At 41.3% G+C, this 27485-nt stretch overlaps 1 long non-coding RNA gene across 26 annotated transcripts in view; it reads right to left on the bottom strand.

Annotated features, from left to right (window-relative positions):
* LOC103345356 (uncharacterized) overlaps window positions 1-27485 on the bottom strand; it is a 227216-nt gene that overhangs the window by 101058 nt on the left and 98673 nt on the right. For 24 of the 26 annotated variants that reach the window (XR_011381133.1, XR_011381135.1, XR_011381136.1 and 21 more), the window contains 2 exons: window positions 24860-24972; window positions 12216-12331 (listed from right to left, as the gene is read on the bottom strand). This is a non-coding gene — a long non-coding RNA (uncharacterized lncRNA). Of the gene's footprint in view, window positions 1-2616; window positions 2818-6508; window positions 10941-12215; window positions 12332-24859; window positions 24973-27485 lie in introns of all 26 variants that reach the window. The other 2 variants (XR_011381128.1, XR_011381129.1) reach the window with 2 other exon arrangements.

Genomic DNA, 27485 nt, shown 5'->3' with positions numbered 1-27485 from the left:
GGACTATGTGCTTTTGGTGAATCTCTAGAGGCTTGTGGTGGGTATGGCCAGAGAGCTCTGTTCAGTCTCTGTTCAGTTCTTCAGGGTTAAGGGTATGCCAAAGGTGACACACCCAGGTTTGGCATGGTAAATCAATCAATCAATCAATTAATCTCTCTCTCTCTCTCTCTCTCTCTCTCTTCAGAAGGGAAGTAATTCCGCTCAGCTGAGCTCTTCTTGATAGCAATCACTGCCTGAGCACTAGCCCCAGTGGGTATAGTATTTGTCTGCTCTGTCCCAAGGACCACACAAAGGATCTGAGCAGTCCTCAGTGTAAGCTCACATTCCCCTGCAATGTCTCTCACCGGGTAGCCAAGGCTGCCCAAGTTTCTGGTGTCTCCCATCTAGACTACTCACATCTCAGCTACACCATGAGTTCTCCCACAAACCCTCATTTTTTTCCACAATCCTGGTTCATAAGCTGCACACACTCACTAGGTCTTAGTCTCCTGTTATTACTCCCAACAAGAGTCAGGTTATTCTGCCTGGCTGAGGGTGGGCGCAGCACCGAGCTGGAGCAGCTGTTACATATGTCCAAAATGGTGCCGGCTCTATTGTCTCACATGCCTTTGTAAGGTGTGTGGAGAGAGAGAATCTTGTCTGTACCATCCATTTTATTTTTTTCTCTCCTCTAGTTAGGCTGGTGTACTTTCCCCCATGGGGCTTCAAGCCTCATTCCCTCTAGGCTCTTCCTGCCACTTTACCACCAGTGAATCAGGCTACTGTGGTTTCGCCTCACCTCTCTTTCCAGCACTGGTACAGATTAGAAGACTCTCAGCTGCTGGGCTCCCGAGCCATGAGCGCCTGTGTCCTTCACGTAGATCCACCATGTCCCTCTAATTCCAGAAGTGTTTCCTTGGAAGTCTTTTCCCTAACTCTTCCCTGAGACTACACTATCTCCACTTTTATTAAACTATCTTTCCTGGATTATCAGTGATCTCCCTCCCTATTCTGCCATCTTGGAGCCCTCTACCTTGAGTTACTCTTTATGAATAGTAAAAGTCAAAAGGAAATGAAACATCTCCCAAGTGCCAGAAGTTTAACTGTGCCTAGTGATGTTAGCCATATGAAAAATAATATATGAAACTTTATGAAATAGTAATTCGACTCAGAAAAGAATGCAGCTGAGGAACTTACACAACGACACTGATAAGAATCATTAGAACACCAGGGTTCCTGACAATAGCTCTGACAGTACACAACTCTTAAATCCATTAAACATTCATTGTATATACGAGCTGTGGGGAAAATGGAATTAAAGGTAATGTGTATGATCTATGAACTTTGTGAAGTCCCTTGTACAAATGCATATATGTACACAAGCTGCCACCTGAGTGCCAAAATCCCATATCGGTGCCGGTTTGAGACCTGGCCACTCCTCTTCTGATCCAGCTATCTGGCCTGGGAAAGCAGTAGAAGGTGGCCCAAGTCCTTGGGCCCCTGCACCCACATGGGAAGACACGGAGAGGTCCTGGGTCCTGGCTTCGTATCAGTGCAGCTCTGGTTGTTGCGGCCAATTGGGGACTGAACTAGCAGATGGAAGACCCCTCTCTCTCTCTCTCTCTCTTCTCTCTCTCTCTATCTCTTCTTCTCTCCCTCTGTAACTCTGATTTTCAACTAAGTAAATAAATATTTAAAATATAAACAAATATTTAACAAAACAACAATAACTATTTTAGGGGCAGGCATTGGGCAGACGCTTTAGCTGTAGCTTAGGTTCCCTGCATCCCACATCAGAATGCTATGTCTGAGTCCTGGCTACTCCAATTCTGACCGAATTTTTAATAATGTGTATCCTGAGAGGCAGCAGATAACAGCTCAAGTACATGGGACCCTCAAGTACTGTGTCCCAATCGGAGACACAGATGTATTTCTGGGCTCCTAGCTTCATCCTGGTCTAGCCCTGGCTCCTTGGGAATTTGGGGAGTGAACAAGCACATGGAAGATCTCTCTGTGTCTGTCTCTATGATACTCCACCTTTCAAATAAAATTATTATTTCTCTTCAAGGAATAGCTATTTTAAATTTACATGGATCAGTTGCTATATGATCCATTTCTGACACCTTATTTTGTTCAATGGGTGAGGCCATGAAAGTTCTTGATGCTCTCTAGACTACAGCACACATAGTTGTTGATGGAAGGATCCGGAATGTTTCCCAGTCTTCCTAATTTGGGTTGTTTGTGCCTGCCTTCCTGACATCACAAAATTTCCTTAATGTCTGTGACCTGGAGGCAGTTCTACTTCACCAGCAGATGGCACCCACGCAGAGGCCGGGACACCTGCTGGGGATGCAGTCTCTGTTTCACCTTTAGAGGGTGCCCCATCCAAATCCCTGCTACACACAAGAGGCTTTGCACTTACTCCTATCATCCTGTATTAACAAAAATGCATCAATACATACACAACACACATGGCACACATACATTGCTCATGTAACAACTTATCAGAACTAAAACATGATGCTAGCATACAGTAAGAGAAAAAGGTAAACATTATTATGACTTGACTCCTTGAGATGGAGTAGAGGTACAAAGTCAAAGATAAAGCATGGCGGAACGTGAATAACTGCTGCTTACCAGTTTTCCTCTGGATGTGTCTTTTCCCAGCTTCTCTGAGTGCAATTACAGCTCTCAAAAAAGCCCAGAGAACTGGTAAACAGCAATGGGACCAATTCCAGTCATCCCAGAGAGAAATGCATTCTTGTTGCTCCTTAGAGAGGCAACAATGCCTGGGCGCATGTGATCTGTGTTCTCCCAGAGATCCTACATGAAAATGTGCTAGCATTATTTAAAAAAAAAAAAAACAATTAATTTTAAGAAGATGACAGTTGAGATTTTTCAAGCACAGGGGCATAGGCAACAACTTGTCAAAACAAAGAATGGAAAGGAAGAGCAAACTAGATACCACAACACACCAGATAAGAACTGATGGTGATTGATTTTATTTTTTTAAATGATTTCATTTATTTAAAAGGCATAGAGAATGAGAGGGAGGGAAAGAAGGGGGTGTGGAGAGAGAGAGAGATGGGCAAGAGATCTTCCATCTGTTGGTTCACTCTCCATAAGCCCACAATAGCCGAGGCTGGGCCACGCCGAATCCAGGAACCAGGAACTCCATCCATTTCCATGTCACAGGGGTGGGAGGGATCCAAACTCTTGGGCCATCACTAGCAGTATTCCAGGCACATTAGCAAGAAGCTAATGATAAGCAGAGCACCCAGACTAGAAACAGGCACTCTGATATGGATTCGGGTGTCCCAAACCGTGGCTTACCCCATTGTGCTATAATGCTAGTAGCTGAAAGTGATTTCAATTAGGTAAAAAGTAGTAACAGGAAAAGAAAATAGTCATATATATGGTATGTTTTAGGGGTAAAGGCAAAGGATTTGCTGATGAATTAGGGTAAGGTATCAGAATGAGGGAATCATTCTCTGAGTTAACACTCTGGGTTTGAGTACTGACATGGAGGACCTCAGAGAAAAAGAATTATAGGGATGGCAAATGAAGATTAAGGGATTAGCCAGCATTGGGACACAGTGGGAAAAGACACAGCCTGTGGCACTGGCATCCCATATGGGCACCAATTCGAATTCCAGCTGATTCACTTCTGATCCAGCTCCTTGCTAGTGTGCCTAGGAAAGCCACAGAAGATGGCCCAAGTTCTTTGGCCACTGTACCCACATGGGAGACCTGTAAGAGGGTCCTAGCTCCTGGCTTTGGATCAGACCAGCCCTGGCCATTGCAGTCATTTGGGGAGTGAAACAACAGATGGAAAATCTTTCTCTTTAACTCCACCTTTCAAATAAATAAATAAATCTTTGGGGAAAAAAAACAGAAATCATCTTTACTGGAGTAAAGTCTGAGATGGTGAGGCTAATCACAGTAGGTAACACTTATAATAATCACTTCTAAACATTTTACATGTATTATCTTAATCTTTTTTTCTGAAGATTTATTTATTTAAAAGAATTACAAAGAGATCTCTTCCATCTGCTGCTTCACTCCTAAAATGGGCCACAACAGCCAGGGCTAGGCCAGGGCAAAGCCAAGAGCTTCATCCAGGTCTCCAACATGGGTGCAGGGGTCCAAGCACTTGGTTCATCCTAGGCTTCTTTCCCAGGCAATTAGCAGGGAGCTGGATTAGAAGTGAAGCAGCCAAGACTCGAACCAGAAGCTATATGGCATGTCAGCACCTCAAACAGTGGCTGAACTCACTATGCCACAGCGCCGGCCCCTTGTCTCAATCTTATTTTACCCTACTTAAAGCCTATGAGACAAATAGCATTCCCAGTTTATACATGAAGAAACTAAGTCGCAGAGGTGCTGGCTATCGCACACTAGGTGCAGGAGCAGCAGCTCAAACACACCCACTCACACCCACTGCACTACATCTCTACACACACTTGAAGTAAGAAGATGGATCGAGTCTGCAGTCAAAGGGAACTTTCAGAAAAGTATTTTAATATTAACAGAAATGGACTGTTAAACTAGGTATGATCACCTAGGGATTGTATGCAGGCAGAAACATCACCTTGCAAAGCACAGGGTGGAAGGGGACACAACACAAGACAATGGGCTTAAAGTTCCAGAGACAGGAGAGGAAAGCAAGGGGCTTACATGACAGAGACGAGGGTCTAGACTGATCTGTGTTGTCAAGGAGGCTTTAAAAGTTTTCAGGGATGTTATCATTCAATTGCATTTTGCTATTAACCCTCTGAAGATCCCTTACAAGGTTAAAATTACATTCATAGCAAACAACAGGATCAGAAGTGTAGTGATAGACCTCTCTGAGCGGAAGCAGCTTCACAAAACACCTCTGTGAGGAGTTGTATGACATGCACACATGTGTGCACCTACCGCTACCTCATGTATGGAGATCAATGTGGACTCATCCCATCACCTAGAGGACTCTCCTCTCATCATTATACTTTGTTCCCCAGGAACAGAGATGGGGAACGTCCAGGCCATGGGCTGTAATAAACCCATGACATCATCTGGTTCAGCCCTGCCAAGGCAACCACAGGCAGGACTCAAAATCTGATAAATCTAAGGCAGGCTAACTTTTAAGTGGATAATTTTATTTGGCCCACATACGATGTTACAAATATCCAAATGGCACTAGGCAAAAAAAGATTCCCTAACCTACTCTAGAGCCAGGAGAAAGAAGAAACAAACCAGGAGTCTTGGTCCTTGGCTTGTCTCTACACACCCTTAGAACACAAGGATGCACTACAAAAAGAAGTCTGTATAAGTACGAGGGGTCAGTGTAGACACCAGCATCCCACACTGGAGTGCTAGCTGGAGTCCTGGGTGTTCCACTTCCAATCCAGCCCCTCCTAATGTGCCAGGAAAGGCAATATTAAGATGGCCCAAGTACTTTGGCTCCTGTCACCCATATGAATGAAATTCCTAGCTTTGGGCTTTAGCGTGGCACAGCCCAAATAGTCACAGCTATTTGGGCAGTGAACCAGTAGACAGTACAAATCTCTGTCTCTCTCATCACTCTCTCTGATGCTCTATTTTTCAAATAAATGAATAGATAAATTTTTTAAGAAACAGCAAGAATTTTCAAATCTAGAAATTTATAAAATGTATGTAACTAATTTTCTTCAGTTCTAACAATTATTTACTAAAGCATATTCAATCCTACAGCACTAATATCTCATATAAGCTACGGGTTCAAATCCCAGCTGCTCCATTTCTGATTCAGCTCCCTGCTAATGGCTTTTTTTGAAAAGTAGTGGAAGATGGCCCAAGTCCTTGGGCCCCTGCACCCATGTGAGAGACCCAGCAGGAGCTTATGATTCCTGGCTTTGGATCAGCCCAGCTCTGATTGTTGCAGCCATTTGGGGACTGAACCAGTGGACAGAAGACTCTGTCTCTTCCTCTCTCTCTCTCTAACTCTCCTCTCAAATAAATAAATATCAGTACAAAAACCGAAACTTTAATTTGACCTACTCTAACAACCATCCTACACCTTAGTAATAACCCATATTTTACAATCTAAGCTTCTATAACTCTTTCCCATGATGACTATCAAGTGTTGACTGTGCCCAAAGACCTTCATCTGACAGATAAACTGGTCTTTGTCTTCATATTTCTAGATTTGTAAGTACATTACAAACTGACTACAGCATTCTGAAGACTCTGGCTTCTCCTGGTTTCCATGAAAACATATGGTGTGGTTTATGACTTAACTTCTTGTACTGTCTTCATGGTCCCCACTGCTAGTTCATACTAGAAATTCAAACTGACTTTGATCTTGCATCACTAATCTCATGCAATCCTCGTACATCAGGCATCACATTCATGATCGTTGCTTTAAACACTGTCTATATACTGAACCTTGCATGTGTATTTCCAGTTCAGGTCTCTCTTGCTATTTCTGAGATCCATGTATACATCTTAAAAGTATCTCAAATTTCAAAGAAAATAAGACAGTGGTACTTAAACTCCCGGAAGCACTTACCAGTGAAATATAAAGGTCTGAGATTTCCTTTGTGAAGAAGTCTTACATTATTGATTGAAGTTATTTAATCGACAATTTTTTCTGGTTTTCCTATTTCTCCTTGATAACAGTTTTGGTAAAAATATGTTTTAATAAAATTTCTGCAGTTTTGTACATGTGGTTAAATTTCATGATAAGATATATTCATAACATCCTAACATCTCTGGAGTTTGCAGTGAAGTTCCCTTTTGCTTCCTGATATCAGTACTCAGTGAATCCTTCTCCCTGTCAGTCACTGTCTACCACCCTGTGTTCTGGATCAGCTTCCCAAGGGTTTGTTCCTATCTTTATTCTGTCTGCTCTGAATGGTGCTCATTTCCAGTGTCATCCTATTACATCCTCTCTTTAACTGCTGTGGGTTTAATTTGCTATTCTTTTACTTTTTTATTTTTATTTTTTGGACAGGCAGAGTGGACAGTGAGAGAGAGACACAGAGAGAAAGGTCTTCCTTCTCCGTTGGTTCACCCCCCAATGGCCACCATGGTCTGCACGCTGTGGCCAGCACACTGCGCTGATCAGAAGCCAGGAGCCAGGTGCTTCTCCCGGTCTCCTCTGAGGGTGCAGGCCCAAAGCACTTAGGCCATCCTCCACTTTACTCCCGGGCCACAGCAGAGAGCTGGACAGGAAGAGGGGCTACCTGGACAGAATCGGCGCCCTGAATGGGACTAGAACCTGGTGTGCTGGCGCCGCAGGCAAAGGATTAGCCTACTGAGCCATGGCGCTGGCCTCTTTTACTTTCTTGAGATAGAAGCTTAGCTAACTGCTTTTCACCCTTCCTTCCTTTATAATATGTGCATTTTAAGTTAATAATTTCCCTCTAATCACTGCATTAACTGAAGCCTATCAAATTAGATATGCTGTATTTTCATTAATGTCAGGTTTAAGATGTCATACGTTTAATTATTTATAACTAAAACAAATAATTTAAATTACTATTTCTTATTGGCAATTGTAATTGGATTATTTAGAAAAGCTTTGCCTACTTGGGAAACACTCAATGATTTTCCACTTATCCTTCTGAGATGCCAATTCAGCTGCGTGATGAAACAGTGATGTTTCAGTATTTCTGTTCATACTGAGTTTTTATCTGCTTATTCCATTAGTTACTGAGAGATGGGTGTTCAAAATCTCTCACAGTGATGGTGGACTGTCGAACTACTGCTGTCCTGCTGCTTTAGCTATCTTTAATCAAGGCCATTAACAACTACTGGTAAAGAGATCTCCTGTTTAGTGGCTCCTTCCACCATTACAAATCAACCTTCTCTCTAGTGATATATCTCCTAGTTTTATTACCCGCCTTTGATCCTCCCTGCATTCTTTTTTTTTTTGACAGGCAGAGTAGATAGTGAGAGAGAGAGCGACAGAGAGAAAGGTCTTCTTTCTGCCGTTGGTTCATCCTCCAATGGCTGCCATGACCAGCGCGCTGCGGCCGGCGCATTGCAGTGATCCGAAGCCAGGAGCCAGGTGCTGGCTCTAAATGTTTTTACTGAAGAATCATAAAAACCCTTACACAGTCTCTTCACTTTGGTCTTCCCAATTCTAGCTCTGCCATTACTTAGGATAGTTTAACCACAAATAATGTCTTACAAAGCATTAAGAATCCTATGGAGGAGGTGAGCATTTTGCCCAGTAGTTAAGATGCTGCTTAAGGTGCCAAAGTCCCACATCAGAGTACCTGGGTTTGACTCCCAGCTCTGGCTTCTGATTCCAGCTTCCCACTAATCACTCTTCCTTGGAGACAACAATGATGTCTCAAGTAACTAGATTACTACCATCAATATGGGAGACCTGGACTGAGTTACCATCTCTGGGATTCAGCTGTGGCCCAGCCACAGCCACTGCAGGTTCTCAGAGTGCACCAGCAGTTACAGCTCTCTCTGTCTCTGTGACTCTCCCTCTCATATAAACAAACTGAATGAAAAAAGAAAATACTCTTGAGGATGCTGTATCATCCTTCACTTCTAAAGCTCCTATTTCAGTTTGGTATACTGAACAGTGTTCACAAGAATGGCCAATATGTGGCCTATGCAGCTACTTAACAACTGCACTGTCCTGGTAGGCATTACTATTCTATTAGGATATCCTTTTATGCTAAACATACAAACTAAAACCACACCTCCTATATGAAACTCAGTTAAAGGGGCAGCATCTAGAGCAGTGGTCAAGATGACACTCAGGATGCCTGCATCCAAACAGCAAAGTGCCTGGGTTCAATACCCGGCTCCACTTCCACTTCCAGCTTCCTGCTAAACTGCACCCCTGGGAGGCACAAATGATAGATCAAGTCACTAAATCCCTGTCACCTGTGATGGAGATCAAATTGGTTCCTGAGTTCTTGGCTTCAGCCTGGCCTAGCACTGCCTATTCTGGGCACTAGGAAAATGAACCTGAAGATGGGAGCTCATTCCATGTCTATTTCTATATTTCCTCCTGTCAAAAGCATAAAATCAAGTGAAAATTTAAAAAAAATTTAAACCTCAATTCAAGAATAAAGTAAGGACTTGTTCTGTGGTATAGCAGATAAAGCCACAAATTGCAATGCCAGCATCCTTATGGGCCGGCTGCTCCTCTTCTGATCCAGCTCTCTTGTTATAGCCTGGGAAAGCAGTGTAAGACAGCACAAGTCCTTGGGCCCCTGCACCCACGTGGGAGACCTGAAAGAAGCTACTGCTCCTGGCTTTGGATCGCCCCGGCTCTGGCCATTGCACCCATTTGGGGAGCGAACCAGCAGATGGAAGACTTCACTCTCTCTCTCTCTGGCTCTATATCTCTCTGTAACTCCGCCTTCAAATAAATATATAAATCTTTTTAAAAAGAAAAAAAAACAGAATAAAGGACTATACATCAAAAAACATGAGGGCCAGTGTTGTGGCAAAATGGGTGGAACCATCACCTGCAATGCCTGCACCCAATATCAGTGCAGTTGTGTCCCAGCTGCTCCACTTCCAATCAAGCTCCCTGCTGAGAGACTAGGAAAAGCAGGGGAGGATGGCCCAAGTGTATGGGCCCCTGCTACCCATGTGAGAGACCCAGATGAAGTGCCTGGTCCTGCCTTTGCCTTGGCTCAGCCATGGCTATGGAGACCATCTGAGGAGTGAACCAGCAGAGGGAATCTCTACCTCTCACTTTCAAATAACCAGCAAAATCTTTAAAATAAATATGACAACAAATTCAATTTCAAAATGTGTAGAAGAAATCTAGAAAAACTTACCGAGTTCAATCAGGAAGCCATCCTATTTACCCAGAAAAAAAAAAAAACACCTAAATATAAACAAGTACCCGTTTACTTGACAATTTAAGGATAGGGATGATGGCAAAGTGTGTTAAGCCGCTGTCTGTAATGACGGCATCTCATATAGGAGCAGTGGTTCAAGTCCCAGCTGCTCTGCTTCCAATCCAGCTCTCTACTAATGCACCTGGGAAAGCAGCAGCAGATGGCACTCACATGGAAAACTTAGGTGGAGTTCCTGGATCCTGGCTTCAGCCTGGCCTAGCCCCGAGCATTGTGGCCCTTTGGGGAGTGAACCAGCAGCTGGAAGATCTCTTTCTGTCTCTTCCTCTCTCTCATTCTTTCAAATAAGTAACAGCAAAATTTTTTTAAAAATGCAAAAGATCACATTTCAGTTAATTTTCAACACTTAAGAATAACTGTGTGATAATTACAGAATTAAACCAGTCATATTAAGTAGAACAGACAAAAAAAAAAATACTATGAGGGATAATGTATTAAGTTGTCCATTAGCAGTCAGGGCTATGCTGATCAAGTCACCATTTCTCATAGTGTCCATTTCACTTCAGGAGGTTTCCTTTTTGGTGTTCAGTCAGTTGTCACCGATCAGGGAGAACATATGGTATTTGTCCCTTTGGGACTGGCTTACTTCACTCAGCATGATGTGTTCCAGATTCCTCCATTTTGTTGCAAATGACTGGATTTCGTTGTTTCTTACTGCGGTATAGTACTCTAAAGAATACATATCCCATAATTTCTTTATCCAGTCTACCGTTGATGGGCATTTATGTTGGTTCCAGGTCTTGGCTATTGTGAATTGTGCTGCAATAAACATTAGGGTGCAGACCGCTTTTTTGTTTCTCAATTTAAACTCCTTTGGGTAAATTCCAAGGAGTGGGATGGCTGGGTCGAACGGTAGGGTTATATTCAGGTTTCTGAGGAATCTCCAGACTGATTTCCATAGTGGCTTGACCAGTTTGCATTCCCACCAACAGTGGGTTAGTGTCCTTTTTTCCCCACATCCTCACCAGCATCTGTTGTTGGTAGATTTCTGTATGTGAGCCATTCTAACTGGGGTGAGGTGAAACCTCATTGTGGTTTTGATTTGCATTTCCCTGATTGCTAGTGACCTTGAACATTTTTTCATGTGCCTGTTGGTGATCCCTGTTAAACATAAGAGTGGGAATAAGAGAGGGAAGAGATGTATAATTTGGGGCATGCTCGGGCTGACTTGCCCCAATTGGTAGAGTTGGAAACATACCAGGGGATTCCAATTCAATCCCATCAAGGTGGCATGTGCCAATGCCATCTCACTAGTCCAAGTGATCAATTTCAGTTCACAATTGATCATAATGAAAGGACTAAGAGTCAAAAGGAGCACATAAACAAGTCTAGTATCTGCTAACACCAACCGATAGAATAAATAAAGGGGAGAGTGATCCAACATGGGAAGTGAGATAGTCAGCAGACTCATAGAATGGCAGATGTCCTAAATAGCACTCTGGCCTCAGAGTCAGCCCTAAAGGCACTCAGATCTGGCTGAAAAGCCCATGAGAGTATTTCAGGCATGGAAAGCCAAGACACTCTGGCAAAAAGATCTCTGTGAGTGAGATCCCAGTGGAAAGAACAGGTCTTCAAAGAGGGAGGTGCCTTTCTCTGAAGGGAGGAGAGAACCTCCACTTTGACTATGACCGTGTCTAAACAAGATAAGAGTCGGAGAACTCAAGGGGCTTCCATAGCCTTGGAAACTCATGACTGGTGCATAGGGAGATTACTGATGCCATAAACAGGAGTGTCAATTGGTAAAGTCAACAACAGGAGTCACTGTGCACTTACTCCTCATGTAGGATCTCTGTCCTTAACGTGCTGTACACTGAGGCTTAATGCTATAACGAGTACTCAAACAGTATATTTCACTTTGTGTTTCTATGGGGGTGCAAACGACTGAAATCTTTACTTAATGTACACTAAACTGATCTTCTGTAAAAAAAAAAAAAAAGAAAGAAATTACCAATTCCCAACTTGACTCTCACTGGGATTAAACATGACAATAGGTCTGATCTGATTTCATCATCATTTAAAAAAAATCATCTATTATTTTTCACTTTATGTTTTTGTGTGGGAGCAAACTGTTGAAATACTTACTTAAGGTATACTAAGCTGATCTTCTGTATATTAAGATAATCGAAAATGAATCTTGATGTGAATGGAAGGGGAGAGGGAGTGGGAAAGGGGAGGGTTGTGGGTGGGAGGGACGGTATGGGGGGGAAGCCATTGCAACACATGAGTCGTACTTTGGAAATTTATATTCATTAAATAAAAGATTAAAAAAATAATAATAAAAATAAAAAAAAATAAAAAATGCAAAAGAAAGTTTAATCTGAAGATGACATGAAAAGCCCAAACAGCTAGTAAGAAACTCAAAAGAATCATACTCACTAGCTTTCTTCATCCAAACTGCAGAGTCCTGTTGGTTTTGTGCTAATGAGATGCATACAACAGCTATCATGATAATCCCTATTATGCCAGCTGATCCCTTCCATTCCATAATCCTCCTAGGAAAACCAAGTAACAAAATATCAGTTTATACATCTTGCAGAGAATATCAGATATGCAATAACAAGTGGTTTTTAAGTTTTCACCAGGCTTTAAAGAATGATCTAAGCTGGGGAGGAAACTGTGGCCTAGCAGGTAAAGCCTTGTCTAAATAAGATAGGAGAGGGCAAACAGGCAGCTCAGGTTCCAAGATGGCGGAATAGGAGGGAGCACACCGATGGTCCGGGAAGGGAAGGTTCAAAGAAGGGTGAGAATTTGTAGTTTCAGGGAAAGGGAAGCTCTTCCAAAACGGGGGAGACAGGGTGGACCTGGGAGGAGGACGTGGATGCCTGAAGAGCAGGACACCAGCAGGAATGTGTACGCACCAGCGCTGGAAGCCGAGATGAGACATGACACTCGCCCAGCACTGCTGTAGCAGCCACCACCACCCCTCCCCCAACCCACCCTGGGACGGACACTGAGACACACGACTGAGTGGGGGAGGAAATAGAAAATGGAACAGAGTGAGTAGCGCCTGCGGAAAGAGTAAGCGATTCAGGGGGTCTGATTGAGGGACTAAACAATCCAGCATGCCTCCCCCAAGTCAGAGCTGCAGCAGGCGGGAAGCAGCCATCTTGTTTGTTTACATTCGGGCTTAAAGGAGAACTGCCTCTGCCTCTGCACTAACCTTTGGAGGTGGAGCCCAAAGGTGGAGTGGAGTGACATGACATGCCTTGCACAGGGGCAGGCAGTGAGGGAGGGCAGCTCAAAGCCCTGACACCAGTCTACTCAAGTTACCAGAAAAAAAAAATTGAATAGCCTCTGCGGGAAGAGGGCAGGATCCAGGGGGACGAACTGAGGGATCAATAATGCCAGGATCCTTAGGACTGCCCAACCCACAATCAGAGCTGCAGCGGGCAGAGTGCAGCCATTTGTTTGTTTACATTCAGGCTTAAAGGAGGCTGGCCTCTGCTCTGAAGGAGGACGCAGCAGGGGCAGAGTCCAAAGATGGTCAGGAGCTACTTGACACTCCTCACACAGGAGGTGCAGTGAAAGAGAGTGGCTGAGCAACGAACCCCAAGCACAGACATGTAAGGGCGAACATAGGAACAAGGAAACCGGCCCCCCAAGGGGCAGAGATTGGCACCTCAAAGCCCTGACACCAGCCCACTCAAGTTACAATAAATAAATAAGTGAAAAATAAACAAACAAACTCTAGAAGGCAGAGCAGCCTGCTTACACTGGATATTGGTACAGACTCACAGCAGCCCACAGCAGAGGGAAATCAACCTGAAAAACCACCCAGACGGAATGCCAAGAAAACAAAACAAAAACCCACAATAAGAATACAGAAGAACATATAAACTCGCCAATGGAGCATGCTAAACCAACCATAACAGAGGCTGAAGAAGAAGAATTTGAAACTATGCCAGAAAAAGAATTCAGAATATTAATAATCAGAATACTTAGAAATAATGAGAAACAGTGTCAAGAGCTGAACGAAAAACAAGCCCAAGGATTAGAGATCCTAAAGAGAAGCCAGAATGAAATACTGGAAATGAAAAACTCAATTGACCATATAAAAAACACCGCGGAATCCCTCGGAAATCGAACAGATGAAATAGAAGACCGAATATCAGAATTCAAAGGCAAACTTTCAGAAATAATACAGTCAGTTCAAACGCAGGAAGAAGAAATTAAAAAATTAAAAAATATGGTCGGAGACCTACAAGATTCAATCAAACGATGTAATGTTTGGATAATAGGAGTCCCTGAGGGAGTAGAAAGAGAGAATGGATTGGAAGGTGTTTTCAATGAAATAATATCAGAAAACTTCAAACAAAGGCAGCTGGATAACAACAGGCAAATTCAACAGATAGCCAGGACTCCAAACAGGGTAGACCAGAAGAGAAATTCACCACGACACATTGTGGCAACACTCAGCTCAGTGACACACAATGAACAAATCCTAAAATGTACCAGAGAGAAACGACAAAACACATTCAGGGGTAAGTTAATCAGACTCAGCCCAGACTTCTCATCGCAAACACTACAGGCAAGGAGACAACGGCATGATATATTTCAAGTTTTAAAAGACAAACAATGCCAACCTAGAATACTATACCCTGCAGAGCTATCATTTATGAATGAAGGGGAAATAAAGATCTTCCATGACAAACAGAAACTGAAAGAATTTGTATCCACGTGTCCAACCCTACAACACTTGCTGAAAGACGTGCTGCACACAGAAATACAAAAACAAGAACTTCACTACAAAAAAAAAAAAAAGCAAATGTAGAGTAACCTGCAAACAAAGTTCAAAATACATAAACAGCTCATTTAGGAAACATGAATGGGAAAAGACAGTACTTAACAGTAATCACACTGAATGGGAATGGTCTTAATTCTACTACCAAAAGACACAGACTAGCTGAATGGATCAAGAAAGAGAATCCATCTATATGTTGCCTTCAGGAGACACAGCTTATCAGCAAAGATGCACGCAGACTGAAAGTGAAAGGATGGAAAAAGATACTCCAAGATAACAGAAATCAAAAAAGAGCTGGTGTGGCCATCCTGATATCAGACAAAATAGACTTTAACATAAAAACTATTAAAAGAGACAGAGAAGGGCACTATATAATGATTAAAGGATCTATCCAACAGGAAGACATTACTATTATAAATGTATACGCACCTAATTACAGGGCACCTGGCTACCTGAAAGAATTACTAAAGGATTTAAAGGGAGATATAGATTCAAATAAAATAGTAACAGGGGACTTCAACACCCCACTCTCACCAATGGGCAGATCAACCAGTCAGAAATTCAACAAGGAAACAACAGAATTAATTGATGCTATGGACCAAATAGGCCTAATAGATATCTTCAGAACCTTCCACCCCACAGCCAAAGAGTTCATGTATTTCTCCCCAGTACATGGAACGTTCTCTAGGATTGACCATATGCTAGGCCATAAAGGGAGCCTCAACAAATTCAAAAAAATTGAAACTATACCATGCAGCTTCTCAGACCATAGCACACTGAAACTCAAAATCAACAACCCAAGAATCTCTATACCATATGCAAATATATGGAGAATGGACAACAAGATCCTAAACAAACAGTGGGTCATCAAAGAAATTAAAAGAGAAATCAAAAGATTTCTAGAAACAAATGAAAATGACAACACAACCAATCAAAACCTGTGGGGTACAGCAAAAGCAGTGCTAAGAGGAAAGTCTATAGCAATTGGTGCCTACATCAAGAAGCTGGAAAGGAACCAAACAAATGAACTCTCCACGCACCTCAAGGATTTAGAAAAACAGCAGAAAATCAAGCCCAAACCCAGCAGGAGGAAAGAAATACTAAAAATAAGAGAAGAAATAAACAGAATTGAAACAAAAAAAATACAAAAGATCAAGAAAACCAAGGACTGGTTCTTTGAAAAAATAAACAAAATCGACGCACCATTGGCCCAACTAACCAAAAAAAGGAGAGAGGAGACCTAATTCTGTAAAATCAAAGATAGTAATGGAAACGTAACAACAGACACAACAGAAATAAAAAGAATTATCAGAAACCACTACAAAGAGATGTATGCTACCAAATTGGGGAACCTGGAAGAAATGGATAGATTCCTGGACACATACAACCTTCCTAAACTGAGCCGTGAAGATATAGAAAATCTAAACAGACCCATGACCATGGAAGAAATTGAATCAGTAATAAACGCACTACCGATAAAGAAGTGCCCAGGACCAGATGGATTCACCCCGAATTTTACGAGACATTTAGAGAACAACTAACTCCTGTTCTCAAGTTATTCAAAACAATTGGAGGGAGGGAATCCTCCCAGATTCTTTCTACTCAGCCAATATCACCTTAATTCCTAAGCCCAGAAAAGACACAATAGAGAAAGAAAACTACAGACCTATCTCCCTGATGAACATAGATGTAAAAATACTCAACAAAATTCTGGCAAACCAAATTCAACTGCACATCAGAAAGGTCATTCACCCAGACCAAGTGGGATTTATCCCTGGTATGCAGGGATGGTCCAAGATTTGAAAGTCAATCAATGTAATACATCACATTAATAAATTGAGAAACAAAAATCATATGATTATCTCAATACATGCAGAGAAAGCAATTGACAAAACACAACACCGTCTCATGATGAAAACCCTAAGCAAATTGGGGTTAGAAGGAACATTCCTCAACACAATTAAGGCAGTCTATGATAAACCAAAGGCCAGCATCATATTGAATGGGGAAAAGTTGGAGGCATTTCCATTGAAAACTGGCACCAGACAAAAGATGCCCACTCTCACCATTGCTATTCTATATAGTCCTAGAAGAGTTAGCCAGGGCCATCAGGCAAGAAAAAGAAATTAAAGGGATACAAATGGGAAAGGAGGAAGTTAAACTATCCCTATTTGAAGATGACATGATACTATATGTAGGGGACCCGATACACTCGTATAAGAGACTACTGGAACTCATAGAAGAGTTTGGTAAAGTAGCAACATACAAAGTCAACGCTCAGAAATCAACAGCCTTTGTATACACAGATAATGCCAGGGCTGAGGAAGAACTTCTAAGATTAATTCCATTCACAATAGCCACAAAAACAATAAAGTACCTTGGAATAAATTTAACCAAGGATGTCAAAGACCTCTATGATGAAAATTACAAAACACTAAAGAAAGAAATAGAAGACGACACCAAAAAATGGAAAAACCTGCCATGCTCATGGATTGGAAGAATCAATATTATCAAAATGTCCATTCTCCCAAAAGCAATTTACAGGTTCAATGAAATACCAATCAAAATACCAAAGTCATTCTTCAAAGACCCAGAAAAAATGATGCTGAAATTCATATGGAGAAACAGGAGACCGAGAATAGCTAAAGCAATCCTTTACAATAAAAACAAGGCCGGAGGCATCACAATCCCAGACTTCAAGACATACTACAGGGCAGTTATAATCAAAACAGCATGGTACTGGTACAAAAACAGATGGATAGACCAATGGAACAGAATAGAAACACCGGAGATCAATCCAAACATCTATAACCAACTCATATTTGACAAAGGACCTAAAACAAACCCCTGGAACAAGGACAGCCTCTTCAACAAATGGTGCTGGGAAAACTGGATGTCCACATGTCGAAGTATGAAGCAAGACCCCTACCTTACACCTTACTCAAAAATCCACTCAACATGGATCAAAGAACTAGAGGTGCGTCGTGACACCATGAAACTAATTGAGAGCATAGGGGAAACCCTTCAAGATATTGGAACAGGTGAGGAATTCCTGGAGAAGACCCCAGAGGCAAGAGTAATCAAAGATTGGAAGAAAGCGGCGTGCTCAGCACATGGGCAGCGGAGCATGGATTGGTGGAAGAGGACTATAAAAGGGGACTCAACAGCACTTTCTGGGACAACTACTGTCTCCAGTCTGGTGGAAAGTTCGGGGGTGGAGAGTTGGTGGAGAGTTCGCTGGGGAGCTCGCTATTTCGTTCTTCTCTTTACTTGTGCTTGCGTTGCTATAGAAAAAACTGACAGCAAGGAAATAATAGAGTCCGGTCTGGTGGGACATTCAGATCTGGCTAAAAGGTCCATGAGAGTCTCACAGGCATGGAAAGCCATGACACGGTGGCAAAAAACAATCTAAATGAAAGATCCTGGTGAACAAGACCCCAGCAGAAGGAACAGGCTATCAAGGAGAGAGGCGCCTTTCTCTGAAAGGAGGAAGGAATCTCCACTGTGATATGGCCTTGACTAAACAAGTTCAGAGTCAGTGAACTCAAGGGGCTTCCATAGCCTAGACAGCTCATAGCAAGAGTCTCGGGTGATTGCTGACTATTCATAAATAAGAGTGCCAATTGTTGAATCAACAACGGGAGTCACTGGGTATATGCTCCCCACGTAGGATCTCTGCCCTTAATGAGTTCTACTATGAAACTTAAAAACAACACTACTAGTCAAACAATACCCTATACTTTGTGCGGTTGTATGAGTGCAGCCTGTTGAAATCCTTGCTTAGTATATACTAAGTTGATCTTCAGTATATGAAGGTAATTGAAAATGAAACTCGATGAAGGGTGGGATGAGAGAGGGAGTGGGAGAGGGGAGGGCCACGGGAGGGAGGGAGGTTGGGAGGGGAAGCCACAACAATACAAAACAGGCGAAGAATTCCTGGAGAAGACCCCAGAGGCATGGGTAATCAAAGATAAAATGAACAAATGGGATTACCTCAAATTTAAGAGTTTCTTTACAATAAAGGAAACACTCAGGGAAGTGAAGAGGCAACCAACAGAATGGGAGATGTTATTCGCAAACTACACAACAGATAAAGGATTAACAACTAGAATCTATAAAATGATCAAAAGACACCACAAAATCAAAACAAACAACCCAATAAAAAATGGGCCAAGGACCTTAACAGACATTTTTCAAAAGAGGAAAACCCAAATGGCCAACAGGCACATGAAAAAACGCTCAGGATCCCTAGCCATCAGGGAAATGCAGATCAAAACCACAATGAGGTTTCACCTCACTCCAGTTAGATTGGCTTACATACAGAAATCAAACAACAACAGATGCTGGCGAGGATGTGGGAAAAAAGGGACACTAATCCACTGTTGGTTGAATGCAAACTGGTAAAGCCACTATGGAAGACAGTTTGGAGAGTCCTCAGAAACCTGAATATAGCACCACCACAGGACCCGCCATCCCACTCCTTGGAATTTACCCAAATGGAATTAAAGGGGAGAAAAAAAGAGCCATTTGCACCTCAATATTTGTTGCAGCTTAATACCAGATTTCAGGACATACTACAGGGCAGTTGTAATCAAAACAGCATGGTACTGGTACAGAAACAGATGGATAGACCAATGGAACAGAATTGAAACACCAGAAATCTACCCAAACATCTACAGCCAACTTATATTTGATCAAGGATCTAAAACTAATTCCTGGAGCAAGGACAGTCTATTCAATAAATGGTGCTGGGAAAACTGGATTTCCACGTGCAGAAGCATGAAGCAAGACCCCTACCTTACGCCTTACACAGAAATTCACTCAACGTGGATTAAAGACCTAAATCTACGTCCTGACACCATTAAGTTATTAGAGAACATTGGAGAAACCCTTCAAGATATTGGCACAGGCAAAGAATTTCTGGAAAAGACCCGGGAGGCACAGGCAGTCAAAGCCAAAATCAACTATTGCGATTGCATCAAATTGAGAAGGTTCTGTACTGCAAAAGAAACAGTCAGGAGAGTGAAGAGACAACCGACAGAATGGGAAAAAATATTTGCAAACTATGCAACAGATAAAGGGTTAATAACCAGAATCTACAAAGAGATCAAGAAACTCCACAAAAACAAAACCAACAACCCACTTAAGAGATGGGCCAAGGACTTCAATAGACATTTTTCAAAAGAGGAAATCCAAATGGCCAACAGGCACATGAAAAAATGTTCAAGATCACTAGCAATCAGGGAAATGCAAATCAAAAGCACAATGAGGTTTCACCTCACCCCGGTTAGAATGGCTCACATACAGAAGTCTACCAACAACAGATGCTGGTGAGGATGTGGGGAAAAAGGGACACTAACCCACTGTTGGTGGGAATGCAAACTGGTCAAGCCACTATGGAAGTCAGTCTGGAGATTCCTCAGAAACCTGAAGATAACCCTACCGTTCGACCCAGCCATCCCACTCCTTGGAATTTACCCAAAGGAGTTTAAATTGGCAAACAAAAAAGCGGTCTGCACCCTAATGTTTATTGCAGCACAATTCACAATAGCCAAGACCTGGAACCAACATAAATGCCCATCAACGGTAGACTGGATAAAGAAATTATGGGATATGTACTCTTTAGAATACTATACCGCAGTAAGAAACAACGAAATCCAGTCATTTGCAACAAAATGGAGGAATCTGGAACACATCATGCTGAGTGAAGTAAGCCAGTCCCAAAGGGACAAATACCATATGTTCTCCCTGATCAGTGACAACTGACTGAACACCAAAAAGGAAACCTCCTGAAGTGAAATGGACACTATGAGAAATGGTGACTTGATCAGCATAGCCCTGACTGCTAATGGACAACTTAATACATTATCCCTCTTAGTATTTTTTTTGTCTGTTCTACTTAATATGACTGGTTTAATTCTGTAATTATCACACAGTTATTCTTAAGTGTTGAAAATTAACTGAAATGTGATCCCTGTTAAACATAAGAGTGGGAATAAGAGAGGGAAGAGATGTATAATTTGGGGCATGCTCGGGCCGACTTGCCCCAATTGGTAGAGTTGGAAACATACCAGGGGATTCCAGTTCAATCCCATCAAGGTGGCATGTACCAATGCCATCTCACTAGTCCAAGTGATCAATTTCAGTTCACAATTGATCATAATGAAAGGACTAAGAGTCAAAGGGAGTACATAAACAAGTCTAGTACCTGCTAACACTAACCGATAGAATAAATAAAGGGGAGAGTGATCCTACATGGGAAGTGAGATAGTCAGCAGACTCATAGAATGGCGGATGTCCTAAATAGCACTCTGGCCTCAGAATCAGCCCTAAAGGCACTCGGATCTGGCTGAAAAGCCCATGAGAGTATTTCAGGCATGGAAAGCCAAGACACTCTGGCAAAAAGATCTCTGTGAGTGAGATCCCAGTGGAAAGAACAGGTCTTCAAAGAGGGAGGTGCCTTTCTCTGAAGGGAGGAGAGAACCTCCACTTTGACTATGACCGTGTCTAAACAAGATAAGTGTCAGAGAACTCAAGGGGCTTCCATAGCCTTGGAAACTCATGACTGGTGCATAGGGAGATTACTGATGCCATAAACAGGAGTGTCAATTTGTAAAGTCAACAACAGGAGTCACTGTGCACTTACTCCTCATGTAGGATCTCTGTCCTTAATGTGCTGTACATTGAGGCTTAATGCTATAACGAGTACTCAAACAGTATATTTCACTTTGTGTTTCTATGGGGGTGCAAACGATTGAAATCTTTACTTAATGTACACTAAACTGATCTTCTGTAAAAAAAAAAAAAAAGAAAAAAGAAATTATCAATTCCCAACTTGACTCTCACTGGGATTAAACATGACAATAGGTCTGATCTGATTTCATCATCATTTAAAAAAAATCATCTATTATTTTTCACTTTATGTTTCTGTGTGGGAACAAACTGTTGAAATCCTTACTTAAGGTATACTAAGCTGATCTTCTGTATATTAAGATAATCGAAAATGAATCTTGATGTGAATGGAAGGGGAGAGGGAGTGGGAAAGGGGAGGGTTGTGGGTGGGAGGGACGGTATGGGGGGGGGTAGCCATTGTAACCCATGAGTCGTACTTTGGAAATTTATATTCATTAAATAAAAGATAAAAAAAAATATTTGTTGCAGCTCAATTCACAATAACTAAGACATGGAAGCAACCTAAATGTCCATCAACGGATGACTGGATGAAGAAACTATGGGATATGTACTCTATGGAACACTATACAGCAGTAAAAAACAATAAAATCCGGGCATTTACAACAAAATGGAGGAAGCTGGAAAACATCATGCTGAGTGAAATAAGCCAGTCCAAAAGGGACAAATATCATATGTTCTCCCTGATCAATGACAACTAAATGAGCATCTAAAATGATACCCATTGAAGTGAAATGGACACTATGAGAGACAATGACATGATCACCGCTTGTCTAGACTATTGAGGAACAACTTACTATTTTATTCCTTTTAGTATTTTTGTTGTTGTTGTTGTTGCTCTGTTTGTTCTACATAAAACCACTGGTTGAACACTGTAATCAATGCACAATCATTCTTAGGCATTTAAAATTAACAGAAAAGTGATTTCTGTTAAACATAGGAGTGGGAAAAAGAGAGGGAGGAGATATATAGGTTGGCACATGCTCACGTGGACTTACCTCCAATAGTGGAACTAGAAATGTGCCAGGGGATTTCAACTCAGTCATACCAAGGAGGCAGGTACCAATGCCAGCACACTTGGTAAAGTGGTAAGTATAAATACACAACCGATCAAAAAGATAGGGTATGTGTCGATGAGATTTCACAAATAAGACCAGTGTAAGCAAATAATGAAGGATAGAATTAAAAGGGAGAGAATGATCCTGCGGGGGAAACAGGACACACAGCAGACTCATAGAATGGCAGCACTCCTGCCTCAGAATCAACCCTTGGGACATTCGGATCTGGCTAAAAGATCCATGAGAGTCTCACAGGCATGGAAAGCCATGACACGGTGGCAAAAAACAATCTAAATGAAAGATCCTGGTGAACAAGACCCCAGCAGAAGGAACAGGCCATCAAGGAGAGAGGCACCTTTCTCTGAAGGGAGGAAGGAATCTCCACTGTGATATGGCCTTGACTAAACAAGTTCAGAGTCAGTGAACTCAAGGGGTTTCCATAGCCTAGGCAGCTCATAGCAAGAGTCTCGGGTGATTGCTGATGTCATAAATGAGTGCCAATTTTTAAATCAACAACAGGAGTCACTGGGGTACATGCTCCCCACGTAGGATCTCTGTCCTTAATGTGTTCTACTATGAAACTTAAAAACAACTCTACTAGTCGAACAATACCCTATACCTTGTGTGGTTGTATGAGTGCAGCCTCTTGAAATCCTTGCTTAGTATATACTAAGTTGATCTTCAGTATATGAAGATAATTGAAAATGAAACTCGATGAAGGGCAGGATGGAAGAGGGAGTGGGAGAGGGGAGGGCCATGGGAGGGAGGGAGGTTGGGGGGGAAGCCACAACAATACAAAAGTTGTACTTTGTAAATTTACATTTATTAAATAAAAAAAACTATATAACAAACAAAAAAGAAAAAAAAAGAACTTAATACTTTACCCTCTTAGTATTTTTTATGTTCTACTTAAAACTGTTGGTTGAACTCTAATTAATACACAATTACTCTTAGGTGTTTAATTAATGCTATAACTAGCACTCAAATAGTATTTTACACTTTGTGTTTCTGTGTGGGTGCAAACTGTTGAAATCTTTACTTAATATATGCTAAATTGATCTTCTGTATATAAAGATAATTGAAAATTAATCTTGATGTGAATGGAAGGTGAGAGGAAGTGGGAGAGGCAAGTGTCGTGGGTAGAAGGGCAGTTATGGGGGGAAGCTATTGTAATCCATAAGCTGTACTTTGGAAATTTATGTTCATTAAATAAAATAAAATATTAAAAAATAAATAAACAATATCGGAGTTGGTGAACTCGAGGCTTCCATAGCCTTGGCAGCTCATGACAAGAACCTCGGGTGATTACTGATGTCATAAATAAGAGTGTCAATTGTTCATTCAACAACAGGAGTCACTGCACACTTAATCCCCATGTAGGATCTCTGTCCTTAATGTGTTGTACTATGCAAATTAATTGTAAAACGAGTATTCAAACAGTACTTTATATTTCGTGTATCTGTGTGGATGCAATCTGTTGAAATCTTTACGTAGTATATACTAAGTTGATCTTCTGTATATAAAAATAATGAAAAATGAATCTTGATGAAGAATGGGATGAAAGAAGGTGTAGGAGATGCGATGGTTTGCAGCAGGGAGTGTGGTTATGGGGGGAAAAACCACAATAAACCAAAATGTGTACTTTCAAAATTTATATTTACTAAATAAAAGTCTTTTAAAAAGTCATTAAAATATAAATTTAAATAGTAAAAAAAAAAATGTTACGGGGCCGGCATTGTGTCATAGCAGATTAAGCCACCACCTGAGATACCAGACACTCATAGGAGCACCAGTTTGGGTCCGGGCTGCTCCACTTCTGATCCAGCTTCCTGATAAAGTATCTGGCAAAGCAGCAGAAGATGGCCTAAGTACTTGGGCTGCTGCCTCCAACAAAGGAGACACAGAGTTCTGGGCGCCTCTCTTTGTCTTGGTCCAGCCAGCACCAAGACATCTGGAGAGTGAATCAGTGTATTTAAGATCTGTGTCTCCTTCTCTTGTCACTCTGTCCTTTAAATAAATAATAAATCTTTAAAAAAAGGATATTTGATATAGCACTGTTCGTAACAAAAATGAACTATCTAAAGGTTATATTTTAGTACATAACTGTTTGTCCTGATTCTGAAAGCTATAATTTTCCTATAAAAATAAAGTCTAATAAAGTACTTTAACTTACATACTAAATACGTAAGCTTTATGAGAGTATGTATGCTATACAACATACTATATACTGTAAAATTCCTAAAAATAATACAGACCATATATACAGTAATATAGAACTTATTTCAAGAGAGAGACCTTAAGTAAAACAAGTTTTGAGACAACACAGACACCATGATTCCATCTTTATGCACACCACTGAAATATAAATAACATAAGAAAAAAGGTTTGGAAAGACAGTCCTCTGAAAACAGCCAAAAAAAAGTGAAAAAAGTCGATTCTAACTATATGATTTTATGTTTTAAAATTTCATAATTAACCAGTTTATTGAAATGGTTTTCATGAAAAAGTAGTATAATCTAAAGCATCTTTACCTTGGTATTGTGCTCCAAATCTTCACTATTCACAAGAGCATGATTAATTCAAAAAACCATCCAAACAGGTCATTGTACAGAGACTTGGCCATGGAATTCCTCACTACCACAGCCTTAAATACAAGAAAAGTGTTAGGAGTGTAGCAGAAAAATCGATCATCTAAGTCACTAAAACAAATAAGGTTTTCTCTCACTTAATACACAAAATCTTCTATCCTTGTTTAGATACCACTTTTTCTCTGAATATTAATAAGCTATACTTGAAGTCTTCTGTCTCTACTCAAAATTCAGCCCCACTTGGGGAATCTAACCTAAAATTGTCATAAAAGTTATAAGAGTAACAAAATTTAGGTCAGTTAGTTCAAATTATTTTAAACTGAGTTATATTTCCTAAGAAAGAAAGCATAATGGGAAGTTTACAAACAACCTTGCCAGCTGAAAGGAGAAAGACCACTCTAAGGAGAGGAATAAACTGTTAAAAAAATAAAAAGGCATTAGTATCCGTGGACTCCTAGTCCACTCTTAGAACACACAACCCTGCCACAATGTGCTCCTAGCTGTCTTCAGCCTGCCATCCATGTTCACTTCCACAATGACTCCATCCCCAGACACAGTAACAACTTTTCACTCCAAGGTATGAAATTCTTCCTCCTTCACTTCATGCTTTCTCCAGTTTACGGAAATTCTCTGTACTAACCACTTTGTCTCTAAGTCTGAAAATGTTCTAAAAAGCAAAGGCTATTAAAGAAAACCCACCATTTACAGAACACGTCAACTCACAAAGCAAGCATGCATGCTATGCAATTAAGCCCTAGCCCTTAGAAGATCACAGATCCTGCCAATGTACACATTCATCATCTGGGGTCTGACTTGGAAGCTTATATACCCAGGCAGGTATTTACATCCCTGTCCTGAGGGTAGAAGAAATGTGAGAAGGTCTTCCAATTCAACTTCTCTGTTTTTTTTTAACAATCCATTTATTTATTTGAAAGACAGTCCATTTCTACAGAGGCAGAGAGAGAGAGAGTATGTGTGTGTGTCTTCCATCTATTAGTTCAACTCCCAAATAGCTGCAACAGCCAGGGCTGTGCCAGGAAAATCAGCAGCCAGGAGCTTCTTCTGGGTCTCCCACATGGGTACAGGGGCCCAAGCATGTGGGCCACCTTCCACTCTTTCCCAGGCCTGGGCATAGAGCAGGATTGGTTGTAGAGCAGCTGGAACTCAAACTGGCGACCACATGGGATACCGGCACTGCAGGCAGTGGCTTTACCAGTTACCCCACAGTGCTGACCCCACAACTTCTCTTATGCTGCTTGGATACCATGGCCAACTTACTCAAAACTCTGAGACTAGAGCTTACACATCTGTAAAATGGAGGTAATACTGTGGCTAGTGCTGTGGTGCAGTGGGAAAGCAGTGGAAGCTGGTTCATGTCCTTGTGTCCCTGCACCCGTGTGGGAGACCCAGAAGTATCTTGGATCATCCCAGCACTGGTCATTGTGGCAATTTGGGGACTGAAAAAGTGGATGGAAGACCTCTCTCTGCCTCTGCCTTTCAAATTTTTTAAAAATTTTTTTAAAAAAATGGAGATAATACTACAAACTAACTACTGGTGATAAACTCATTTCTGAATTTAAAGAAAAAAAACATTAAGTCCTCAAGTCTCTAGCAAACAGTAATTGCATACACAAGAAAGACTGAAATCAAATTCTCTATTCTCAACACCAAAAACTTGAAGATAAATGGAAAATGTTAACAGAACTCTGAGAGTAAAAGCAATATGACCTTAGAACCATATGTAGGCAAGAAGAAGAAAAGAAGAAGAAGAAGAAGAAGAAGAAAGAAAGAAAGAAAGAAAGAAAGAAAGAAAGAAAGAAAGAAAGAAAGAGTAAGAAGGAAGAAAGAAGAAAGAAGAAGAAGAAGAAGAAGAAGAAGTACTAGTAGTAGTAGTAGTAGTAGTAGAAGTAGTAGTAGTAGTAGTAGTAGTAGTAGTAGTAGTAGTAGTGGTGGTGGTGTACGTGGCAAGTAATCAACAAGCAACAGTAGGATGAACATGTAGTACAGGGGAATACCCATGCATACATCTGCAGAGGCAATGAAAGAAAGATGGCAATTTCACCCAATTGAGCAAAAGTAAAATGGTTTAAAATTAAATGAGGAAAACACATAGAATAAGCATTACATTTTATGAGTTAACTTTTATGCTGAAATATCTTCAGACTAAAATAAAAATTAACATCTACCTATGTTTACTTATGAGAAGTACTTTAAGAAATATTTATTGGACTTGCCCCAAACAGTAAAGTTAGAAACGTGCCAGGGGATTCCAATTCAATCCCATCAAGGTGGCATGTACCAATGCCATCTCACTAGTCAAAGTGATCAGTTTCAGTTCATAAGCGATCATAAGGATAGGATTAAGTGTCAAAGGGATCACATAAACAAGACTAGTGTCTGCTAATACTAACTGATAGAATTAAAAAGGAGAGAATGATCCAACATGGGAAGCGAGATACACAGCAGACTCATAGAATGGCAGATGTCCTAAACAGCACTCTGGCCTCAGAATCAGCCCTTAAGGCATTCAGATCTGGCTTAAGAGCCCATGAGAGTATTTCAGGCACGG

This window comes from Oryctolagus cuniculus, chromosome 12 (assembly GCF_964237555.1).
Source record: "Oryctolagus cuniculus chromosome 12, mOryCun1.1, whole genome shotgun sequence".
NCBI classification, from domain to species: domain Eukaryota; kingdom Metazoa; phylum Chordata; class Mammalia; order Lagomorpha; family Leporidae; genus Oryctolagus; species Oryctolagus cuniculus.
The sequence above is the reverse complement of the archived record's forward strand: the minus strand, read 5'-3'. Positions and strand labels throughout refer to the sequence as shown.